The following is a 21505-nucleotide window of genomic DNA, read 5'->3' on the forward strand; positions in this document are numbered from 1 at the left end:
GCTCTTAAATAGTTTCTTTTAGGATGGTTTTTAAAGGAATAAAAATTGAGTCAAAGAAAAATGTTAAACAGATAATAATACAAGTTGCATACAAATATGGTAGAAATCAGGAGAGTGGCATCCAAATGACTAAAGACTGGGTAACCCTGATGTAGGAGTAGCCTTCCCCTGAGTGGCATGGGTGACTTTCCTTCTGAGAATCACCTCAATACATGAGAAGGGCTCAGAACAGCCCCTGGCACGGCACAGGTGCTCAGGAGTGCCAGCCCTGTGTTGGATAGGATGGTGGGCTTGAAGCCACCTTAGAAACGGTGCACTGGTGCCCAGGAAGTGGTGTTCTTGGGACTAAGGGAGGGGTTGGTTAGGTGACAAGGACAGCATTTCATGCAGGAGGGACTGAGATGGACAAAGGCTTAGAGGGGGGACCAAGGGACATTTAAAAGGCAGTGGACAGGCCAACCAGGCTGCAGAAGAGGAAAGATGGAAGGTGATTTGAAGGGTCTTGAGGGCCAAGCTAAGGAGAGTGGATTGTTCCTTTCAGGGTACTTGTGGTTCCAAGAATCCAAGAGCACTCCAGGAGCTCAGGGACAGGGGCTTTCTGAGGTTCCCACAGGCGTCGAGAGCAGAGCATGCTCAGAGTCGGACCTTCTGGGACCAGGAGCTAGGACATCAAGCTTGAGCGTTTTCTTCTTTCTTACAGTATCAGTGAGTTTCCGATGGCAGCCGTAGCAAACTACCACAAACATAGTGGCTTAAAACAACAGAAATTTATCCTCTTACAGTTCTGGAGGCCAGAAGTCTGAAATGGGTCCTCTTGGGGCTAAAATCAAGATGTCGCAATGCTGGTTCCTTCTGGAGATTCCGGGAGAGAATCCTTTCCTCGCCTCTTCTAGCTTACGGTGGCTCCAGCATGCCTTGGCTTGTGGCTGCATTGCTCCAGTCCCCTCTTCCCTGGTCACTTTGCATTCTCCTTTCTTGTAGTCAAGTCTCCCCCTGCCTCTTTCTTATGAGGATCTTGTGATTACATGTAAGGCCCACCCAGAAAATCCAGGAGAATCTCCCCACCTCAAGATCCTTAACTGAATCACAGCTGCCAATCCCTGTTGCAATGTAAGGTGACATCCAGAGGTTGCAGAATGTAGGACCTGGATGTCTTTGGCCATCATCAGCCTACCACAGCCTCTGTGCCCTCTCTGAGCACTTGCTCCTCTCTGCTGCCTCCCTCGTGGTCTCACCTGGTCCACAATGGCCAGGCTGCCTCCTCTTCATCACGGTTGCTCTTGCAGTGTCTTTCAGCTGCTGTCTCAGCTGCCAGCCACTGCTATGTTCCAGCTCTTCCGCTCCAGGTTTCCTAGAGGGGTCAGATTGGCCAGCTCGTCCTCACAAGAGTGTCCACAGGTGTGGGGAGCTGGCAGCCTGAGATGGTGTCAGCTGGGCAGCTAGTGCAGGACAGGGCAGTAGGGCCATGGGGCAGGCTCCAAATACATCTGGTGCACTTTTAAAGACAGATAGGCCAATGGGACAGAACAGAGCTCTTAGAACCAGAGCCACGCATAAATATGGGAACTTGTTGTATGACAAAAGTGGCACCACAAATCACTGAGGAAAGGATGACTTGTTTAGTAGCTGGTGCTGGGAAAACTGGCTCACTCTGTGGAAAAATAAATAAATAAAGCAAGATCCCTACCATGCACCATATCCAAGGTGGACTTCAGATGGATTAATTACCTAAATGTAAAAGGTAAAATATATAGCTCATAAAAGGAAACGTGGGGATATATCTTTGTGACCTTGTAGTACGAAAGGACTTTTTAGTACCCAAAGAGCACATGCTATAGAAGAAAAATTGATCTACATCAAAGGAGTTCCAACTCAATAGGAATATATAGACAAAGTTAATAACAAATAGCATATACGGAGAGTTTTGTACCAGTTAAAACCAACAAGGGACTAATAGCTAGAATATGTAAGGAATTCCTGCATATCAACAGGGAAAAGTTAGGAAATCCTATAGAAAAAGGCAAAGGATAGTCATAGAATGGGAAACCCTGATGACTTAGGCGTAGGTAGAGATGCTGAAACTGACTAGAAATCGGAGAAATGCACGTGGCATCTACAGTGACCAACCTCTTCACATCTCACATCGACACATGAGCCAGATCCTCCTTCTGCCTGTTTTTTTGTATGCTTTGCGAGCTAAGAATGGGTTTTAAAGGTGAGTAGTTTTGCAGTTGATCTGAGGTTAGTAAACACTATATGTGAACTCCAGTTAAGCAAAATGTTATCTCCCACCACAAAAATTCCGTTCTTCTCAGTGGACCTGTATTATAAAACATTGTGCTAGGGGCCAGGCGTGGTGGCTTGCACCTGTAATCCCAGCACTTTGGAAGGCCGAGGTGGGAGGATCATTCGAGGCCAGGAGTCTGAGGCTGCGGTGAGCTAGGATTGTGCCAGTGCACTCCAGCCCAGGCCAAAGGATGAGAACCGGCTCAATTATTATTACATTTTGAATTCATCAAAAATTTTTGTGGAAATTTGCTTTCTTTCTTGGTAAAAAAATACCAACATAATATCCTCGATTTTGCCCCTTGGCCTGCAAAGGCCCTGCCTTGCCATGGCCTTTTCCAGAGAAAGTTTGGGAACCCCCCCCACACTAATGAATATTCTTCATCAGTTAGAAGCCACACGCTATTCAGCTGAATCACACAAAAATCACCATTTTTTCCTGAGGGACTTCTGGTGGGTCAAAAATGATTGAGTGTCGGCAATTTCATATGATTCAACTCAATAGATATACATACAGCAAAATAGATAAATATTCAAAACCTAGTTTTGAGAACTTATAAAAGAAACAGAAAGGGTTAACATAATACCATTTCTCTAAGATAAAAGAAGCAAAAAAGCCACAGCAGCAGCAGATATTTAGCAAGAATACGTTCATATTTGGAGACACAGCAAAGCACTGGAGTTGGTTCTCTTCTTGGAGAAGAGAGTGGGTGGGATGGGGGTGAAGACAAAGCCCAACCGTGATGGCGTTTACTAATACTGTGCTTCCCCGAAAGTAAGACAGGGTCTTATATTTATTTTTCCTCAAGAAGACACCCTAGGGCTTATTTTCAGGGGATGTGTTATTTTTTTAAAGTACGGTACAACAATCTACATTTATTCGAATACGGTCAAGTCGTTTTCTTTTGGAAAATCATTCTAACTCTCCAAACCCTGAATTCCATCCTGAATTTCTTGCGACTCTATTTCCTTTAGAACCATTGGCCCCAATCTCTCATGTCGAGCAGTAGAGCTCTCACGGGGCAGATGAGAAGGGCTGCTCATTTTCTTTACCGCTCCATGACGAAATGCATGGGTTGTGCAGGTGCGCTGCGTAGCCACGCCCATCACTAGGTCTTATTTTCGGGGTAGGGCTTATATTGCACAAACACTTAGAAATCCTGCTAGGGCTTATTTTATGGGTAGGTCTTATTTTGGGGGAAACACAGTAGTTACTGGGTAATGGCCATGGCCTGGCACTCCCTTAAGCAGCTCATGTGTGTTAACTCATTTACTCCTCACAGCACCCTGGAGAGGAAAGTGCTATCACTGCGCACACTTTGTAGATGTCCAGAGAGGCTACATAACTTGCCCAAGGCTACTCGGCTCGTAAATGTCAAAGCCAGGATTTGGACCCTGGCAGTTTGGGCTCCAATCTTGGAGATCAAATCTGAGGTCCAGTGATGTAGGTGTAGTTCAAGGGGTGAAGGTAGACCCAATGTATCCGGAAAAGCTAACTCCCCTTTTATCTAAAGCCTACAGCCCCACCCCTGCCCACCCCAGGCCCAGGAAGTCCCTGGTGTTTCTTACTCATCTCGCTGCTCCAGGATCCAGAGCACCTGTCTCAGCCTCTGACTGTCCTATAGACACAGGAGCCAAAGGGTGAGGAGGTGTAGACCCAACCTGGAGTGACGGGGTGTGTCACCCACAGAACAAAATGACTGACCAGATGCTCCATGAGAAATGGCTCCGGCATTAGCATACTGAGATGTCAGCTAAGGGCTCTGGATCAGTTAGGTCCAAGCTCAAACCCTGGCTTTGAGTTCACCTGTTGGTGGGATCTTGACAAATCTCTTCTGTAAATAGAGATGGAAATGCCTACCTCAAAGAGGGGCAGTGCCTAGCACAGTGCCTGGCATATAGAAAGTGCTCGGCAAGTTACTGCTGATCACGAGTTCGCTGGCATCACCTAGGGGAAGTGACGCTTTTCATTGTCTGCTTAGCTGACAGGGGCAGGTTGGTCGCCCCCATTCCATCCCTAATGGGGGGTTTATGCCCACCCACCAGCTCACTTTCCATGTTCTCTCTGAGCCACTATCCCCGACCCCAAGCCCAGGACAGTGCCACCTCTGGCATGGCTGCCTGCTTGGCTTGGGGCTTCACAAGCATTTGTCTCCTTTGCCTCATTCTCTTCCTTTCCGTCATGCTGACCGCTGACTCCCTGGGAATTCACGGGTCCCCAGGGCCCCGGGACATGAGCTGCTGACCCCTGCAGCCCCGCGCAGGGCCCAGATACACCAGCTTTACAACCCAGAGGGAGGCCGTTCTTCCTGCAGGGACTTCCGTTCGTGTGGGCCTGGGCACCTGCCGGGGCATCCCCTAAGTTATCCGTCCTCGAGACAATGATCCGAGGGGCTGTGTCCTGCCTGGGATTGCCCGGGTTATGCGTAGCACCGCAAGCATTTGGCACCAAGCCACCTGCACCCACATCCAGGGCCTTTCTGCCATACCCCAGCCACTTCCAAGCTCAGAGGTTACCATCCGACTGCCATGTCTCTACCATGAAATCTTTCTCTTCCCCTACTTCTCCAGGGAAACTGAAGCCCACACCGACCGACTTTCCTCCACGGCCATGTGACTCAGAACCACTAATTGGGGCTTTGCTCTGGGCAGCCCAGTCTGTGATTAGCACGGATTTTCCCTGGTACCAAGGGTGGTGCCTTGGGCCTGGCTCTGCTCAGAGAGGAGGGACTGGCCTAGGGTGAGAGTGGAAAACAGAAAGTCCCCGGACCCCGCTTCTTTTGCAGCCATAATGGCAATAGGATGTCATGCGGTCCCACACAAGGATGTCTGTCCCCTGCAAGGGCCTCTATAGAGATTACATCTTATGCTCACAACAAGCACTATTGGTGTCCCCATTTCACAGATGAGGAAACTGAGGCTCTTAAAGATTAGATAACATTTAGGGTCATGCTATGCCAAGAAGTGGCAGACCCGGGATTCAAACCCAGGCCTGCATGAGTCTGAAGTCCATATGCTTTCCACGGGACCACCCTGCCTCATTGGATCATCATGACAACCCTGTCTAGGTCAGCCTCTGGGACATGGGCCATTTTACAGAGGGATAAACCGAGGCTCGGGAAGCCCCAGAAGCTCAAGGTCATGTGGTTGGTGAAGTGGTGGGTGCTGGATTGGCCCGTGGTCCAGTCTTTATTGTGTCCAGTGTGCATAGACCTTCCCCATCCATACTGGGACCCCTTCCTGTCAAGGCGGGGCAGCAGGAGGGGTAATGTGGAGAAGAGAAGGCTAGGGTTGCCTGGGTTGATAGGAGACGAGAAGGGAGGCCTCGTTGGATGGGTCACGAAGGGGCACGTTGCAGGAAGAGCTGGGAGTGGGGCGGCCCTACTGGGCAGGAGGCCACACGTGGCATTTTACAAGAGTGAAGTGACGAACCGGCTCTTCACATTGCCCGCTCGCCCTGCCGGCCCCACAGCCTGGCTCCCAGCCCGGGGCCCCACCTCCCTGCCGCCCAGCGCTCCCTCCCTCCCAGGTTGGGGACATCCGGCCGCTGAGGTCAGGTCTTTGTTTGAAGGACAGATAATTAATCCCGCAAAGTAATCCCCAGCACACTCTGGCAGATTGATGGAGCTCGCCTGTGTCCCAGGAACTCTGCCTCATCATCTTTCATTTCCCAGGCAAAGCGAGTGACTTGTTATATCATAGGCCCCACGCCAATAGGAATTTCATTTAGGGGAGTTCTCCAGGTGGCGGGAGATTGATAACCCAGGCCTGGGCAGGAACCCACAGCAGTCCTGGGCCGGCGGGGAGGGGCGCAGGGCAGGCACCATTGGCCTCCTTGTTCCCCTTGCTGGGCTCCATCTTTCTCCCAGCACAGGGGCCCCATTTCGTGAGGCCTCACCTGTCCCAGGCCACAGGGACTCAGATATCATCCATTCCAACCCTCCCAAGCCCCAGATGAGAAAACAGGCCCAGAGCACGGAGGCGAGACTTGCTTCCCAGGCTGGCTTTTTCGGATACTCTATCCCCGCCGTCCCCACCTACTCTGCCCCGAAGCTGCCACAGGTCTGAGAAGCTGTCAGGGGCCATTGCGGGTGGTCCCTTGGAGCCTGCCTCCCAAGGAGGGGGTAGGGGGAGTGGGGTGGGTAGGGCCTGGCAGCTCACCCACCAAGCAGTGAGGAAGGAGGCGTGTGGCTCTGAGGCCAGGGTAGTTGCTTCTGGTCTACTGGCTCTGTCTGTAGCTTTCTGGGCAGTTTGGAGAGACTGTCATTGTCCCCTTTTGTCACACAAGGAGTTTGGGCTCATTTGCTCATTCATAAATACTTATCAGGCACCACTCACGTACCCACTGCTGGGGCTATGGCCATCAACAAGACAGACAAAGCCACTGCCCTCAGAGATTCTCTTCCAACACACCACACCACATCCACCTACCCTCAAGAGCAGGGCAGGCCCAGGCCATAGGCACCCGGGAAGGGAAGGGAGAGCCTAGTCCCAGCACCGAGAGTGGGACGCAGCGTGGCAGCGTGCAGGCAGACAGCGGCACCACCCTTGCAAACTTGGCAGCCACTTGCCACCAGGGACTCAGCGTAGTGGGGCTGGCTGCATCCTGAGGCTCACACCCAGCCCTCGGTAATGAAAGCCATAAGTTACCTTCCACGGGGAGCCTGCTCGGGGGCTGCCGAAGCTGGCATCGCTTGGGGCTTAGTGCTGGGAGGGAAGGTGGGTGCACCTGGGCAGAGGTTTGTGCCAGGGGCTGGCGATCAGAGCCTGCCCTCCTTTCTGGCCTAGGCTGAGGGCAGCGTTTGGGCTCGGAGGCCCTGCTTGGTGCCGGGGACTGTGGCAGGAGCTTCCTTCACAAGCACAGAGCTTACTTCCTCTTTTCCATGGGCCCCGAGAGTCTCGAGCTTGCACAACACCCCAAAAAATGCCATCTGTCTCCAGCAGGGTCCTTTGCTCCCCTCCCCCTGCAGGAGTGTCTGTTCCCAGAGCTGGGCGTGGGGATGCTATAGGGTGTCCCTCGCACTGGGTACTTCCCAGAGAAACTGCCCTGCTGCCCAGAGACTAGCGTCTGTAGCCCTGGCCAGCTGATGGGGAGGGAGGCAGGGCCGGGAGCCCCAGTAATTGAGAAGGACACCAGCCCACGCAGCCTGAGGGTGGCCCAGTGGGAAAGACCCTGAACTCTGTCCTGTGACTTCTCCTTTTCAAAAAAGTGACCCAAGTCTTTGCAAAGAGCGTGGTTGCTGAGCCACCTCCTCTCTGGTCAAAAAGGCAAGGACACCTCTCTTTTTCCTGCGTCTCGCTTGCTCAGCAGAAGTTCCTGCCTATGTGAGCCAGGGGGATGGGAGCATCTTGGGACAGCCCTGCCTGTCTGGCTGGGTCCATTCATCAAGCGTTCTCTGAACGCCTACTTGGTGCGGGGCACTGGGCCAGGGGCTGGGGACATAACGTGACATCTGGGGCTGAGGCTCCAGCTGGAAGGATAAGGGCAGTTCTGGAGGCTGCTGGGAGGGAACGGCCACCCCTCCCCACCCAGCCCAGGAGCCCTGGCCCTCCTCAGAGAAACAGGGCCAAGTTCACGGGCAAATGTGCGATATTAAATATTCCAAAAAGTACAGAAACTGATATATCACACTCCTATGTATTCACCACCCTGGTGACATTTGTTGACATTTTGCTACATTTGCTTTCAATCTTTTTTGCTCTTCTTTTTGTTATTGTTTAAGAAGTGAAACATTGCAGATACTGTTAAAGATTCCTTTTCTTTCCAAATTCAGTCATCTCAGAGGCCTGATCTCTGGGGACTGAGTAAAAAGGCCTCTGATCCTGATGTTGCCTTCAAAAATGGGGTCCCTGATTTGAATATGGACTGTGTCTTAGGTGGTACTGAGGAATCATTTGTCTTCTATAGTGTGATTGGCATGTTTGTTTGCATTTTTTAAAGTCCCTATGAGAGATGTATACAGTATTTAGAGATGAACTGGAAGTTTACTGTGATAATACCATAAACAATTTGTGGTGGGTGATTTTAAAATAAATAAGATTGATGATTGCTGAATCTGGATGATGGGTACATAGAGCTTCATTGGACTCTTGTCTCTACATTTCTGTATATTTGAAATCTTCCATAGTAAAAAGTTCTCTTAGAAGTGTGGTCCCCAAAGTTTCCCCAAAGAGTGGTCTGGGATCCACATGTGACCTGTGGCCTAGACAGGCCCCCAGACTAGAGCCAGACTTGAGCTCAACCTGTCTGGTGTCAGATCTGCTTCTAACGTGCTGTGTGTTGTTGGCCAAGTTACTCCTCATCTCTGATCCTCATTTCTCCAGGGTTAGAAGGAAAAGTTTGAACATGATAGGCACCTTGCCACTTTCCATCTCTGGCACTTGACATGTCTAACTTGTATTACTCAGAGACCCCCCAGGAAGGAAGCTGTGGGAACAGCTCCTTTTGTGCCTTCAGTTTCTTCAGTGAGTTTTCCAGACCAGCAGCTTCTGGAGATAGCCTTTGCAAAGAGGGTTTTGTGGCCAGAAAAGTTGGAGAGACACTGCATCACAATGTCCTTGTCCTGGCAAGTCACAGTGTTCCTTAGCACATTAAAGGCTCTGACAAATCCTGCAGCAAAGGTACATGTTCAGCATTTCCCAAACTTATTTGACCACAGAACTTTTTAAAAGTTGTCCTTACCTGTACCCCATGGCATCAGGGTTGCTGGGGAAACCCTGGCCTTCTTGTCTTCAAACTGGTGGCTTTTGCCCCATAGGACTAATTTGTCATCTTTTCTTGTGAACCTGATGATTCTGACTCATTTTGAGTAGAGCGTAAGATTTTTTATGTTTTCCACATTGCTGGGTGGGTTTGTGCTAAACTAAATCTGTAGATTTTTCCCTCAGTCATTCCCTGACCAGAAACATCTGCTTTGATGTTATACTCTGAGTCATTGACCAGATGCCGGAAAACCCTGCGACATCAGGAAAGTGGGCCTGGCACAATCTGTGGCCTTCCTGGTGGAGCCTTCTAGAAGCAGAGTTTCTTGAGAGGAGTAGGAGAAAGAACACAGACTTTGGTATTAAAGGCCATGAGTTCAAATCTCAGCTCAACCACTTATAAGCCCTACATCTTGGGACAAGTTGTTTGACCTCTCTCCTCAGTTTACTAATTAACAAGGTTGTGAGGTTTAAAAGCAGCATGTTATGTGTTGAGTGCCAAGTTTCTTTCCTTCTCTGAAAGAATTTATAACAACAGCTAACATTTACTGAGCACTTATTATGTGCTGGACACTGGGCTGAATTAAATAGATGCATTACCTTTAATCCTCACATCAGCTCTATGAGATAAGAATTAGCGCTTTCTTTTATAGTCAAGGAAACTAACTCCCAGAGAGGGTAGGTGATGTGCCCACAGCCACACACCTGTGAGGAGCGATACTGAGATTTGAACCCTGGTCCTAGCCACTGTGACATCTGCCTCTTCCAAAAAGATCAGATGCAGATAGAGACGTGTGGATCCCTGGCCTGCCTGCTTAGTTTCCTGGTCCTGGGGAGATTAGATAAGGCAGTATCAGAGCCTGCGCACTCCTAGACTGCCATGGCACCTTAAAACTGAAAAAGTCCTGGGACCTCCAGGCTCCCCAAGGCTCCTGACCACTAACTCCATCCCCTGGGGCCCCCTTTTGGGGTCAGGGGGACACCGAGTGTGCTGGACTCAGCCCCCACTCATCTGTTTCAGCCAGGGCAGCTAGCTGTATTTTTGGCTGTTTTACATACTGGAGTTCTGCGTGAGATTTCATCTGATAAAAGCGTCTACTACTAAAACAAAGACATTTGAAACTGCTGCCATAGAAAGGCCCCCTCTTTTTAAAACAGGGGAGAACCCTGAGGCCCAGAGAAGGTAAATGACTTGCCCAGGGTCACAGCTGTCCTCTGAGCCCCAGGCAGAGCTCTGTCTGCTCTTCAGGCCTCAGAGCAGGAGCCGGGCTGAGGGGGGCTCCGCAGCCCCCAGGCAGCCCCTCAAGGTCAGTTGTCGGGCCGGCTCTGCCAGCTGGTGGCCAGTTTCTATGAAGATAACTGTGTCTGAGGCTGGCTCCCTGAACCTCGTCCGACCACATCTATTTCTGGGCTGCGGAGCCCTGACGGAGCACAATTTTGTTCATAAATTACCCAGCTCAAGGTGTGTGTGATGGGCTCTCCTTCCAGAGACTTGAAAGTCATTCGCTCCGGAACTCGCAGCACTTGGGGCGGCGGGAGAGGGCAGCCGTGGGGCTGTTGGGATCAACGCTCGCTCTCGGAGGAGCAGTGCGGGAAGTCAGGGAGGGCCCAGCAAACCGGGAGAGCTGCTCTGTGCCAGCTCTGTCCTCCCAGCGCCCCAGGAGGCAGCGTCCATTGTCATCCTGGTTTGGCAGGTGAGGACACTGAGGCCCGGACGTGGTGGAGCTAGGAATTCAGAGCCCTCTGTTGCCAGAGCTGCTTCCATGTGGTCACAGTGATGGAGAGACAATGGACTGAACGAATGGCACATAGTGGAAGAGGTTGGACCCTGGGGAAGAGGATTTGAAGGGAAGATTCAGAGGCACCAAGCCTCCGTGTCCCCTAAACTCCAATGTGCACCTGGGACTGGCACTGCACCCAGCCAGCCCCGCTTTGCCCATCTTTCCTCTCTCACCTCCCCTGGTTCCAGGCACTGCATGGTCCCACCTGCCACAGGCACCTGGGTCACAGTCCTTGACACATCCTAACATAGGCTCAGCACCTGACAGTTTGTAAAGCATTTTCAGATCTCTTATCTCATTGAGTCTCCAAACAGCGCTGTGAGCAGGGAAGGTACTCTCACCTCCTTGTAAGGAAACCGAGGCTCAGCACACCCGCGAGCCCAAAGCCGTGAACCCAGTCCCCTGACTGCATGTCCAGGCCTCGGGAGTCCTATAGTCGGTTCTTTATACCTGTACTTTGTCCTCTAACCGGAGGCGGCCAGGCTTCCCCCTTAAACCGTGGGCTCCGGGAGTGGGAGGAGGACTGCCCACCCCACCCCCACCCCGTGCCCAGTACAGAGAGGCCGGGTGGTATGGTAGGTGGTCTGTGGTGCCCCCACTCCCCCAGTAGCCCTGTCCCTGGGCTGTCTTTCCCGTGTCCCACTGCCGGTTCAGCAGCGAGGTGGCAGAGGAGTGGGTAACGGGAGGGGGTGTCAGCACCACCAGGGTGACAGGCAGCGCATACCCCCCTTCGTGCCTTTTCTCCTTGGGTGTCTGATCACTGTCCTCTTTGTTTTCTTAAGTGTCTCCCCTCCTCCTTCCCCCCTCCCCCTCTCCCTCCGGGACAAGGCCTTTCAGATCATCAAATATCAAACGCCGCTTATGTGAGGACTGAGATGGCTTTATCGGGCCGTAAATCTCCCTGAGCCCTGACCTCTCTTGAGTGCCAAGCCTCGGGTGAGTTATGTGGGCCATGCCCGGCAGCGGGCAGAACAGACCGCCCCCTGGGGAGCACAGGCTGGGGGACCCAGTGCACCTCGGTGCCCACCCTCGGCCCAAGGGGGGACCACAGTGGAGAGGAGGCGTGGGTGTCTGGGCCCACCTGCCCCAGGCCCGGGAGGTAACCAGGTGAGCAGGCCAGGGAGCAGGTGGGGCCCAGAGGCACCTGCAGCGCTCCGCTCTCCTCTCATCCTGCTCATCTCCTGGCCAGTCCCTGGCCCTCAGGGCGAGGGAGCACCAGTCCCACATGGGCGAGACCAAACCCGTGGTAGCCATGAGGGCTGTTTGAGACAGGGAAGACCCAGAAGACTCAGGTTCTAATCCCAACAGGGTCACTAAGTAGCCATGTGTCCTTGGACGTGTCACTTCACTTGACTGAGCCTCGGTTTCCTTATCTGATAAATGGGGTAGCAGTGCCGGCCTCACAGGGCATTTGAGGAGCCACTGAGATTGTGCATGTGAACAGACATGCAAAGTGCTTTGTCAACAGGCAACACCTCTTTCCCATCTCTCGGGGGCAGGCTGGCGTGTGGACCAAGGCTGCAGGCTCTGGAGGCACACAGCCTGGCTTTGAATCCTGGTTCTGCCACCTACCAGCAGTGCGACTTCAAGCAAATCATTTACTCTCTCTGTGCCTCAGTTTTCTTACCTATAAAATGGGCACAACAATAATAATGGGAATAATGATGATGACAATGGTGATGATGGCCTCCACATGGAGTGGCCATGAAGAACAACATGTAAAGTGCGCATGCCTGGCATGCAGTGGGCCCGCAGTAAACGTTGCTCTCATTATTGCTCTTTTTCTTACTGCCAACACCCAGCCTGCGCTCTCATGACCAACAGGCCTTCCTGCTGCCAGCCTTCCTCCTTGCGAGACTCCTCACTGCTGTCAGACAGAAATCCAATCTGCTTGCCTGGCGGTAGAAGCTCTCGCTTCCTGGCATCAGCTACTCCAGCCATGGCTTCCTGTGAACCGTCAGCCCTCCTACTGGCCTCCACCTGGGAAGCGATGGTCCCACCTCCGCCCTCTAGCTCACACTGGTCTCCCGGCAGGAATGCCCTTTCTCTCCATGCTTACTGCAACCCTGCCCTCCGAGGCCCAGATGAAGGAGCCCCTCCTCCACCAGCCCCCCTGCAGGAATCTTCCAGGGCCTGGCGAGCTGCCGGCAGCAGGGTTGGACCCCTTTCTGGCACAGGTCCTGGTTCCGCATCTAGACTGGACGAGCTTGAGGGCAGAGACCTCACCCCTCTAGTGCCTTCCTTGCAAACTCCTCTGTGAGCAAATAACCTTCCTTCACCCCCGCACCCCCACCCCACTGATGCAGCAATGACCAAGGCAGGGAAGGTCCCTGCCTTCAGGGAGAGTGAATTCCGTGAAGTGTTGTGAGTGATGGTGGTGACCCGCATAGAGGAAGACTTGCCCGTCACAGTGAGTCAGTGTACACATCAGCCTGCATCTAGCACCAGCTTGGAACACAGAGACACACATCGTCAAACACTGGGGATGTTTTTGTGGTAAAATATACATAACATAAAATTTACTATTTTAAAGTGTGCAACTGAGTGGTGGTAATTACATTCACAATGTTGTGCAACCATTGCCACGATGTAGTTGCAGAACTTCGGGGATTATTTTTTAAAGGGACTTGTATTGACCCTTTTTGTAAACAAATGTAATTCAAACAAGTCCGAAAGGGAAAAACTGAAATGGCTGTAGAGCAATGGTTCTCAACCAGGGGCGATTTTCCCTCCAGGCACATTTGGTAACGTCTGGAGACTTTTTGGTTGTGACGTGTGGGGGACATTGCTGCTGGTGTCTGGCGGGCAGAGGCCAGGACTCTGCTAAACACCCTGGGAGGCACAGGACGGCCCCACAGCAAAGACATGTCCAGCCCCAATGTCAGCAGTGCTGAGCATGAGAAACCATCCCGCATTATCACTCAGATAATCTTGGGTAACATTTCATTCCTTTTCCTATGCATATATTTTTTAAACCAGAAAAAAAAAAAATCTTACAGAACTATGCTGTTTTGTGACTCCTTTTTTAAAAAATATGTCTTAAGCACATCTGTTTTTTCAAGTCACTAACTTCTCTTCTGCAACTTTGTAGTGGCTGGCTGAATTTCCATATCATAACGTATTTAACTAATCCCCTACTATTGGACATTTAGGTTGTCCCCAGTTTTCTTTAATTGAACCACACCATGGTGGACATACTGGTGGCTGCATTTGTGGGCACATCCGTGTTTATTTCCTTTGAATAAATTCCCCTAGTTGTAGAGAAAAGGTTTTTCAAGAAAGGGAGAGATTGTGATTCTGTAGTCCCTGGTAATGTCTTGCTGGTCGCAGATAAAGCGTCCTCAGAGGACCAGGGCCGTCTCTCTAGGGTTTCCATTTCACAGGGAGCCCTGCACGGTGCACTCCTGGGGTTGGGAAGAGTGTGGCCTGACCCTTGGCAATCCAAACATCATGGGTTTGACTACCCTTGGCTACTCAAGTTAATGTTTCATAAATCGGAGCCAGTTATTAGCAAATTAATCAGAGTCTAGTTTGTAGTCTTATTAGGAGAGGTAATCATGTGTTGGTTTAAGTGAGCTTAATAAAAACCGTCATTGTGTGAAGTGCCCGTACGACAAGCAGACTGCAATTTGCACCCACTCGAGGGCCTGAAGGTTGTCCTGCCCTGGCTGGACAGTAATAACTGTAATTAACAAAGATGGCTCCGCTCAAACAAACATATCACTACGGCTGCACCAGGAGGGTATTACAGCCCCAGCTGGGCCTGCTAATTGGCCAGTCCCTCCTCGTGGGCCCTGGTGCAGTTGTGATGTTCTGTGGTGTGTGACATTGGGAGTCGCCCCGTTATCAGCTGCTCTGTAGCTTTCTGCGCTAGCCTCGGAATGGCCCTCTGACATTCCTGTTTCGGCCCACCTTTTCCTTCAGAAAACATTTATTGATCACCTACTGTGTATCTGCTGGGTACTTGGGGAAACCCAGTCCACACCCTCCTGGGGCTTATACATTCTAGTGGGGGAACAGTAAGAAACACATAAACAGATGAAAAGAGACCTTCAGAAAGTAGAAGTGCTTTGAAAGAAATGAAAGCAGATACGGGAGGGAGAGTGACGGGCGAGGGTGGGAAGGTGGGGTGGTTGGGGAAGACTTCTCCTGGAGTGACATTTGAGCGCAGGCGAGGCACCTAGCAAAGATATGCAGGGAAGAGGGTACCAGGCGGCTTGGGGAAAGCCTTGTGGAGGGGGTCAGCTCCCCCCGCCCCCGCCCCAGGGCCCTCAGATAGGCAGCAGGCTCTCAGCCCGTCCCCTCCCCTGGTTGAAAGCTGCGGTAACACACACCGCTGGTTGCCATATGTTGATCCCGGAGCTGTTGAATGCAGCCAGCCCAGATGCCACCCAGGATGCAGGCCCCCTTTTGTCAGCAGGCAGCTAAGTAGCAATTTTTAATTCATAAGATATCTTGCTCAGAGCCCATATCTCATACTGACTCCCAAGTTTCATCAGACGTGATGCAGTTCTGTACCCGTCAGAATGATGTGGCTCCGCTGGCTGGTGACGGGCCTGCAGGCCAGCCTGCCCCAGGGGCCCAGGTGGCTTAGTCCCATCACATGTAACTGTTTAATGCACTATACCTGCAGCGGAGACAGGAACTTGTATGCGGAGGGTATGCTGGATGGGACATGAATTCTTTAGCTTCATGGGAGCTGAGTTTAACTCATTGCTCCACCCCTCACTGCCTAGATGACCTAGTGCAGGTTATTTTTAACCTCTCTGTGCCTTAGTTTCCTCATCTGTAAAAGGGGGGTAGTCTGCGTGTCCCGTAGGGATTTGTGGGGACTGAGAAAGATATGCACGCGAACGCTTTGCACAGGGCCCAGCACAAGGTAAGAACTCAGCATATGTTGGCCATAGTGGGGAGAGCCTCTCACACTCTGGATGGGATAGGCCACCGTTGGGACTAACTTGGTCTGATTCTTCTATTCGGAAAACAGGCCTGGAAGAAAAAGAACAGAACAGACAGGAAGCAAAATGTGCACCTACTATGTACCAGGCACCACAATAAGTGCTTTGCTTACATGATCACACCTGACCCGCACACAGCCCAGTAGGGCGGGAGTGTCATCCACACTTTACAGATGAGGAATCTGCTGGAAGGAATTAGCGGTTTGCAGGAGGTCGCACAGCTGGTGAGTGCAGAGCTGTCGTTGCCACCTGGCTCTGTCTTCATCCCGAGGGTTTGTGCTCAGCAGACGGTCTCCACTAGGTGTTGGGGTAATAGACTCCCACGCAGACTGTGAGTAGAACAGGGAGTGGGCGAGAATCCCAGCTCTTCTCACTCCCTTCCTGGGCAGGGCCAGGTGACCAAGTCAGAGGCCGGTGAGGGACCAGCATCCCACAGGCCATCTCATCCAGCCTCCTGCCTCCGTTCAGGGGCTGGCATTTGAAGGGTGGTTGCTTAGACCCAGAAGATTACGAGCTCTTCGTACGTAAGCCACGCCTTTTTCTTCTTTTCTCTCATATTAGGACACGGGGGGCCCAAACGTGCCCCCACCCCCTATGTGCTGGCTGCAGGAAGACAGTCTTCAGGCCATCCAACAAATATTTAATGAGTGCCATTCTGGGTACCGTCAGTGATGGAAGCATGGGACCCCAGCCCTTGTCCCCAAGGCCATGTTCCTCAGGGCCACACTGGGTCTCTGGGTGTGAGAACCGGGGGGCCCCACAGCATGGGGCAGCCAGCCCTCCAGGGCTCAGGGGAGCCAGAGATGGGCTCAGCTTCCTGTGTCAGGAGACATTGGATCTTCAGAAAGGGCAGGCCTCAGACTGAGGGGGAGCCCTGGGTTTTCCTCTACCTCCAAGGCAGGGGAGCGAAGGCAGGACGCGCTGGCCGTTAGCCCAGCGGAGCAGACAAGGCAATTGAAAGTCATCAGCCTGTGTTCCCACACGCACCATCAGCCACTCACTAAACTGCTTTCCACCAGACCCCGCTCCGCTGTGGGTCACGGTGCTGCGGGGAGATAACAAGGGGACAAGATGTGGGAGTGATGAGATTTGGCAGCAGGCAGGAGGAGGGGTGCCGGGGGTGGGGGAGCCTACCAGCCTGCAGGAACCAGGAGGTGGGAGGGTGGCCTACGCTGCCCCCACCCCCAAAGCCCAGCGAGAGAGCTGCCCCTCCCCCCAGGTCTGACCACCCACCTGCAGCCCCCCCTTTCCCCTCTGCCTCTGACCATCTAGAAAACCTTAGAAGCCCTGTGCTTGACTCTGCTGCGCCCTCTAGCTGCCACTCTGCCTCTCGCCTTGTTTTTTATACCAAGTCTGGGGCAGCAGCACCTGCACTTACTGTCCCCACTTCTGTGCCCCACCCTCCCTGAGTGTGTTAAAGTCTGACTCTGGGGATGTCTGACGACGCAGTCAGTGGCCTTTGCCAGATCCTCCTCCTGAGCCCGGGGCTGCCGCGTGAGGCTGCCCAGCGTCTCTGTCGGGCTGCCCCTCCTGCCAGCGGGCACCTGGCGCGTGCTGGTTTCCTCTCTGGCCATGGCCACTCTTCTGCCCCTGCTGCTCTCTAAATAAATATCCCTGCTTATCCTTGGAGAACCAACACCTGCCGGGAAAGGCCAGCCTTGCCCGGGCCACTTTTCCTCAGTGCGGAAGCGAGTCCCTGGTGCCACTGTGCTGACAGCTCCTGTCTCCAGCTCCGCCTCTCCCTCTGGTCCCAGCTGCAGGCCACCTCTCCAGATGCCTGGAAGACACCGCCACGTGCACATTCTACTGCTGTGTAGAACTCCATCATAGAGAAATGTATCTAGAACTTTCCAGAGTATATAATGTTTTTTATCTAGGACTCCCTCTGGAGAGAAAGAGCAAGTTTGTTGACACGTCACTCTACGAAGGAGGATGAGCCCCTACTTGTCTCACCATATTTCCTGTCCCATAGCACAGGGCCAAGTGCAGATTGGGCGCAAACGTGTGTGTAGGGCGAATGCGTGTGGGAGGGAAAGAGACATAAATCTAAGTCCAAGCTGGCCCCTCACCAGTCATGTGACCATGGGCAAGTTATTTAACATCTCTGAGCCTGCTTCCTCTTAGGATATCTTCTTATAAGGTGACTGTAAAGAATAAGTAATATAATTATGTGAACAGCTTAGCTCAGTGCCTGCCACATGGTGTAAGTGTTCGATAAGTAGCAGCTACTATTTTTTAATAAATAGGGGGGTGAAGGCTGCAACCCCTACCTCAGCAGCCTCGCACACTTTTGCAGACATGATTCATTCTCTCTCAACCTCCCTCTTGAAAATCTGAAAAGGTCTTGATTCTTGGAGCAACTAGAGGAGGTGGCTGCCCGCCCCCACCCCCAGGAGAAGCAGCATGGCCAGTAATGACCTGCTTTTCTCTTTTGTGATTGCTTTGAGTCACCAGTTCCTGGAATCCTTAGGACACTAAAGGTACAGCCCCCACTTCCACCCTGAGAACCCCTCCCCTGCCTTTCTACCTCCCACACACTCAAGATGCCACCTGTCCACCCAGGGGAAGCAGCTGCCCCTCTGCTCAGCAGTGGGGGCTGAACAGGTGAAAGGCGTCCCCAGTGAGCCGCTCAGCCCCCCATGGGACTTGGGTAAAGAACATCTGGGAGACCAGAGGGCTGACATGGTGGTATCAGTTTCCAGGAGAGCAAAGAAACTTGTGAGTGCGGCTGCCAAGCCCACAGCCCCCAGGAAGGGAGGATGTGGGAGTGGAGGAGTAGGGAGGGGAGCGAGGCAGGGAAGCAGCATCCCCCAGGGGCGAGTGATGGAAGGAGCAGAGGTTGGAGCCCTGGGTGTGAGGCCTTGTGGGTCTGAGGGTTTTGTCCTGGGCCTTGGCCTCCAGGAAGCCAACAGGTAAGTACTCTCTTCTGGCAAGAGCCTCACACTGGCTCCGTGTCCCTGCTGGGCAAACACCTGTAGGCACAGGCTCCTTGGGTAGGGGAGCACCATATTAGCTTGTTTACTCCTCACAGCAACACCCTGGGTGGGTACTATTCTTACCCCCATTTTACAGACTAGGAAACCGAGGCCCACATATGGCAAGTAACTTGCCCAAGGCCGCACAGCTAGTAAGTAGCAGAGCCATGATTTGAACCCACGCAGCCTGCCTCCAGAGGGCATAATCTTAACCCCTCTCCATTCCATGTTGCTTGTCTTCAGGGCCCTCAGCTCAGCCGGGGCTTGCACTTTCAGCAGCGTGATCACAGCATGCATGTTGATGCTCAGGGCACTCGCGTGAGACTGAAGGCGTGAACCTTGCCTGCTTTTCTCTGCCGACTCTTCAGCACCTTGCACACAGTAGGTGCTCAACATGAGCTCAAAGGAATGAGTGGAAGTGAATAAAGGAATCAGAGAATCTTTGAGTGTGACATGCCCTGGCATTTCCTGCTTAGGGCGCAGGGCTCATCTCCTGCCCCTGCCCGAGATCAGCAGCACCCCAGCAAGTGCTAATGTTGCCATGGTGACAGTAAGGGCATCTCACTGAGTCAGTGCCTCACGTTGGTGGCCGTGTCAGCTCTCTAGCTGTAGCCTTTTCTGGCTGTTTGTCCTGGGAGTTAGTCATTCATTCTTGGCAGGAGGCTGGAATGCCGCACAGATAGATGTGTGAAAAAGAAGCGCGCACGCGTGTGCGTGTGCGTGTGTGTGTGTGTGTGTGTGTGTGTTGGGGAGGGTCCCACGCTTGTTTCGATGTGTGCTATTTGGGAGGTATTTGCCTGCAGGTTTGTTGGAGAAGGTGCCTAGGTCACAGCGAGGGGTGTTTTACGTGCTGGGGACGGCTGCTGAGTTGGGAGTGGGCAGCGTGACCGAGAATGGGGCCCAGGTGCTAAATGGGGACACGCAGTTGAGGGTCCAGGGTTGGTAACCCTGTTTTCCAAACCAAAACCTAAAGCACATCATTTAACAAGGGGCTTCTGGTTTGTGAATGATTTATAAGAAAAATCTCACAAAGATAAACATTGAATCACGTTTAGTTAAACGTTTGATAGGTTCCTTTATTGGAAAGAATACATTTTTGTGAAAATCTGGAGTGACCGGGTGCTGGCCGTGGGGCTGGGGAGGAGGCCCGGCCTGCGAGTGTGTGGGGGAGGGGCGCGAGGCTCTGAGGCCTTGCCTGGGGCTCTCCTTCAGCTCAGCCTCAGGGGCTCAGAGGACCAGCCCCTCACGAGGCCCTGTGTGTGATGCCTATGCTTCCCCCACCCCGCACTGATGGCCGTACTATAGGGCTGCAACCCCAGTAGAATGTGTCCCTTAGGAGAAGCATACTAATTGCAAATGAATGAACGAACAGATGAAAGCAGACATCTTTTGTTTCCCCAGCAGCAAAACTCCTAGCCAAACTCCCTCTATTCATGCGTTTCTGTGCCCCCTTGCAATCCTGTCCTCCCCACTGCACAGACCCAGCCATACAGAACCCAGCGGGAAGGGACCTTGGTCTCTGGTGGCCACGGAGGAAGCCTCAGGCAAGAAGGAGGCTGGAGTGGCATCCCCTCCTGCGTCAGAGACCCCGAAGCCCATAGCCTGGGGGCGACGTGAGACCTGAACAGGCTCCACAGTCATCAGCAGCCTCTCCGCGCCTCGGCCGACCCCTGCGGTGGGCTGGGAGGTCAGGAGGGAGCAGGCGCTAGCCACTGGCCCGGAAGAAGTGGGCTGCCTTGCTGACCAGCACCGGTAGTAACTCAGCACGGATCGGCTAAGAACAGCCCTGTCCCAAAGTCTAAAGTTAGAAGAGGAAATTGTTTCCCCTTGTCCTTTCCCCTAGTTAATCTGAGAGATGATATGAGGCCTACTGTGCACAGATCCCTTTAGAGCCGGGTAGGGGAGGAGCAAGGCAGCTTCTGTGGGCAATCCTGGTGTTCCCTGTGTGTTGAAGGTTGGGTGTTAATCCTGCCCCCACGCCAGGATCCAGCTCAAACCTTAACAGCAACAACACTTACTGAGGAACTGTTCCAAGCTGATATAAACATGCTTTCACACTCTTTTCATCCTCATAACCCTATAAAGAAGATGCCATTATTATCCCTGTTTTAAAGGCTAGGGAACCAAGTCACAGAGGGGTTAGGTAAGTTGTCCAAGGTCACACAGCTAGTATGAGCTCTAGGGAATTAATGCCACCTCCTCCATGAAGCTTTCCTTCTTTGAGCTTTCCCGTCTGTGAGCAGCCTCTCCCTGCTGTGACTCTTGGAGATGCCAGAGGTCCCTTCCCAGGCTGCAGATGCTTCAGCATCAGCATTCCTGGCAGACTGACATGTTCATGCCCCCCATTGCCAAGCGCAGGGCCTGGCTGTAGCACGGCTGCGCTGGGGATTGCTGGACGTGCGAGTGAACGGGCAGGAGGGAGTATGTGAATGGACCAGCAACCTGGTCAGTGAAGAAGAGAGCAGAGTGGATTGGGATTCCCCAGGTGAATTCACAGCCTGGTGGGAAGGGCACAGGGCAAGGGTGGGAGCCCATGCAGAGCTGGCCCAGGTGGGGAACACACCTGCCACCACGTGCCCACACTGGCCAGGTACCTTGATGGACAGTCATGAAAGTCCCCTGTCTTCAGAGGCTTTTCAGCAGGGCAGGAAGATCAGAGTAACCCACAGGAAGCAACTGGAGAACAGGCAGTTGCAGAACAGTGGCTGCTGCCTACAGGGACCAGAAGGGGTCAGCTAGAGAAGTCAGGGTGGTCTTCCTGGAGGAGGAGGCCAGGCGGGCACTGGGCTGGGAGTCTGGGAGA

The 21505-nt window shown here is 52.7% G+C and overlaps 1 protein-coding gene across 1 annotated transcript in view; it reads left to right on the top strand.

The window, feature by feature from the left end:
- The window catches only part of LOC105870175 (cadherin-23), a 298328-nt gene that overhangs the window by 192830 nt on the left and 83993 nt on the right, over positions 1-21505 (top strand). The gene's annotated exons all lie outside the window — the stretch shown is intronic.

The sequence above is a fragment of the Microcebus murinus genome, chromosome 14 (assembly GCF_040939455.1).
Source record: "Microcebus murinus isolate Inina chromosome 14, M.murinus_Inina_mat1.0, whole genome shotgun sequence".
In the NCBI taxonomy this organism is placed as follows: domain Eukaryota; kingdom Metazoa; phylum Chordata; class Mammalia; order Primates; family Cheirogaleidae; genus Microcebus; species Microcebus murinus.